Here is a 3,861-nt window from a genome sequence, read left to right as displayed (position 1 = left end):
AAAAATTTATAAATGAAGTCCCCTGGTTAAAGAAACTTTGGTACAGCACACAATGGAATATTATGCAGCTGTTAGAAAAGATGAAATAATGAAATTGGCATAAAAATGTATGAACATGGAGAGTATCATCTAAGTGAACTGAGTCAGAAAGAGAGGGACAGATATAGGATGACTGCACTCATTTGTGGACTATAAAGTAACATAATAAGGAGACTAATACCTAAGGACAATAGAGGCAAGGACCAGGAGTACTGCTCTTCGGTTTGGAAGCCTGCCTCAAGTGCTGGGGGAAAAATCACTTGGGATGGAGAAGGGATCATTAAGTTAATGATGGTTGGAGGGATCGCTTGGGATGGGAGATGTTTGCTGAAAGTAGACTAAGGACCAAACATAATGTAATTGTATCTCATGGTGATTCAATAAAAAAATTATAGAGATCCTTGGAGTTCTAGCCGGTTCCTACAGTGGTCCCACAGCCGCCTGTCCCCCTCTTCCCTATTCACCATGACAGATGCTGCCCTGTTCTTCACCAAGGATTTCTTGGCCAGTGCTGTGGCTGCAGCCATCTCGAAGACGGCGGTAGCGCCCATCAAGCGGGTCAAGCTGCTGCTGCAGGTACAGCGTGCCAGTAAGCAAGTCACTGCTGATAAGCAATACAAGGACATTATGGACTGCGTGGTTCATATCCTGAAGGAGCAGGGAGTCCTGTCCTTCTGGCGTGGCAACCTGGCCAATGTCATCAGGTACTTGCCCACCCAGGCTCTCAACTTCGCCTCCAAAGATAAACACAAGCAGATATTCCTGGGTGGTATAGACAAGAGAACCCAGTTTGGGCGCTACTTTGCTGGCACTCTGGCATTGGGGGGTGCCGCTGGGGCCACTTCCTTGTGCTTTGTCTATCCCCTTGATTTTGCCTGTACCCGTTTAGCTGCTGATGTGGGCAAAGCCGTAGCCAAGAGAGAATTCAAAGGACTTGGCTAGTGTCTGGTTAAGAGTTCTAAATCTGGGGCTGAGTGATAGCACAGCAGGTAGGGCGTTTGCCTTGCACGTGGCCGACCCAGGTTCGATTCTCAGCATTCCATATGGTCCCCTGAGTACCGCCAGGAGTAATTCCTGAGAGCAGAGCCAGGAGTAACCCCTGTGCATCACCAGTTGTGACCAAAAAGAAAAAAAAAAGAGTTCTAAATCTGACGGGATTAAGGGCCTGAATCAAGGCTTCAATGTCTCTGTGCAAGGTATCATCTATTGAGTTGCTTACTTTGGAATCTATGACACTGCAAAGGGAATGCTTCCAGTCCCAAGAATACTCACATCTTTGCCAGCTGAATGATTGCACAGTCTGTCACGGCCGTGGCTGGATTGACTTCCTATCCATTTGACACAGTTTGTCACCGCATGATGATGCAGTCAGGGTGCAACGGAACGGATCTCATGATTACTGGCATAATTGACTGCTGGAGGAAGACTGCTTGTGACGAAGGAACCAAAGCTTTTTTCAAGGGTGCCTGGTCCAATGTACTAAGAGGCATGGGGAGTGCTTTTGTGCTTGTTTTGTATGATGAAATCAAGAAGTACACATAAGTGATTTCCTAGGTTTCTCCTCAGAACAGACGTGATGTATTATATAACTTAAGCATTCTCAACTGCTGTCTATTTATCAGTGGCAACTTAAGACTGGTTGAAAATGGGAAGCAATAATATTCATCTGACCAGTTCTCTCGCAAAGCCATTTCCACAACGATGATGGGACTCGATTATATTTTTTATTTCAATCACTCCTGATAAATAACAAATTTGAAGAAATAAAAAAATATGAGATACAATAATAATAATAATAATAATAATAATAATAATAAATAAAGTCCCTGATGTTCTCAGATATGAGGTAAACTTGGACCACTGTTGGGAAAATGGAAGTACTTCATGGCTGCAAGTCAGATGGGGTAGGTTCTGCTGGATTATTTGACAACCGCTTTATGTTGTATTTTATTTCATTTCTCAGAATACAATATTTGAGTTTGTCTCCTGGAGGTCCTCTAACAAATGGACACAAACTGGGTGGCTCTAAAGCATAGAAACCAATTTTCTCACAGTTCTGGGGATGAAGCCCACAGTCAGGGCAGCAGGGCAGGAGCCGCCTCCTCAATGGAGGGCCTCCCTCCCCTCCTCGCTCAGCTGCCCCCTCCCACCCCTGCCTCTGTCACCCACGCACTTCTCCCCCGTGTCCAAATGGTTCTTTCTTTGTTATAAAGTTACGCGAATCCTTGTTAGATCCACCCAAGTACAATAAAGCTCACTTTAACTCGATAACATCTGCAAAAATTTAATTTTCAGATTAGGTCACCTTCATGGGGCTTAGGACTTACCATACCTTTCTTAAGAGCCACCAAACTACAACAACAAATCACTTTCACTGGTATTTTATCATAGTGAAGATAGCAAAGGGGCAGTTTCAAATGCTGGGGACCATATTGGAGTCTTTAGCAAATAAAAGGCATTATTAGTTCTATGCAGGACAATGAAAAGATACACAGTAAATTCATTTTTATGTTGAAGTATGAGTGGAAGATGATTAATCAAAAAGAAATACACAATGCTTTGACTTTCCAGTTATCTAATCTCAAGTACATATGTCATACCTGGATTTCTATAGCAATATGATTATTAATTCAAGGTGGTAAACATTTTCTCACAGACAAAAATTTGTTAGCAAGCCAGTCATTATCACTTGACACTGAGTAGGAAAAAAAACATAATGGAGAAAAAATTGTCATTTATGATATTGAAAGAAACAATCTGATTTAAAGGTTTATGTTTCAGGGGCCGGAGCGATAGCACAGCGGGTAGGGCGTTTGCCTTGCACGCGGCTGACTCGGGTTCGATCCCCGGCATCCCATATGGTCCCCCAAGCATCGCCAGGAGTAATTCCTGAGTGCAAAGCCAGGAGTAACCCCTGAGCATCGCTGGGTGTGACCCAAAAAGCAAAATAAATAAATAAATAAAGGTTTATGTTTCAAACTTCTTACTTGACTAAACAAATCGCTCTAATTATCTAGGTTATATACTCAACTTCCTTAAAATAAGATGAAGACTTAGAGCACACAATTCAAATAAATAAATAAGCACCTTTTAGTTTAAATGACTTATCTCATGATAGCCCTTAATTTGAAGCTGATTTCCTCCTCAATGAGACGCATGTTTCTGATGCCCCTTTTGTGTGAGGGGCACACCCAGTGGTGCTAAGGGAAGAATTTCTAGCAGTGCCTCGGCAATCAAGTGTGGTCTCAGGGATGGAACAAGGACAGGCAGCATGCAAAGCAAAGCCCTCCCCTCCAGCACAATGTCTCTGGCCCTGACCTTACTTTGGGGAAAAGGGAGCCTAAATACTTTTCCATTTAAGCAAATAACATTGCTTCAAAGGGAACAAAATGGTCCTAGACAAGGATCTGTGCTCTGAAGGCGATGGCCAGAGGCCGAGGGCCTGGGCAGCAGGTTGGCTAGGAGGCCCAGGAGAACTGTTTTCTGGGCAAAGCAGGTGCTTGGTGAGTGAATGGACAAGAGTGGAGAACGCAGGTGCTCTGGCTAGAAACAAAGATGGGAACTAGAAGGGAGCAGCTGTGAGCTCATCTTGAACTTGAGTCTGCAGGGGGCCAAGAAGAGGAAGTGGGGGTGCATGAGGTCAGAGCAGCGTAGATCTCTATTTTAGAGGCACTCATAGAAAAATACATATTTGGTGGAGGAGCCTGGGGAGATAGTACAGAGAGTAGGACGCTCGCCTCTTACTTGACCCACCTTGTTTCTATTCCTGCCACCTCATAGGGTCCCCTGAGCCCCGTCAGGAGTCAGCCTTGAGCACAGAGC

The 3,861-nt window shown here is 44.2% G+C and overlaps 1 pseudogene; it reads left to right on the top strand.

Moving 5' to 3' along the window:
* The first annotated feature begins 504 nt into the window (after positions 1–504).
* LOC101542966 (ADP/ATP translocase 2-like) lies at positions 505–1,693 on the top strand (annotated as a pseudogene).
* Positions 1,694–3,861: the final 2,168 nt, after the last annotated feature.

This window comes from Sorex araneus, chromosome X (assembly GCF_027595985.1).
Source record: "Sorex araneus isolate mSorAra2 chromosome X, mSorAra2.pri, whole genome shotgun sequence".
NCBI classification, from domain to species: Eukaryota; Metazoa; Chordata; class Mammalia; order Eulipotyphla; family Soricidae; genus Sorex; species Sorex araneus.
Note: the sequence above shows the minus strand (reverse complement) of the source record. Positions and strands in the feature narration are given on the sequence as shown.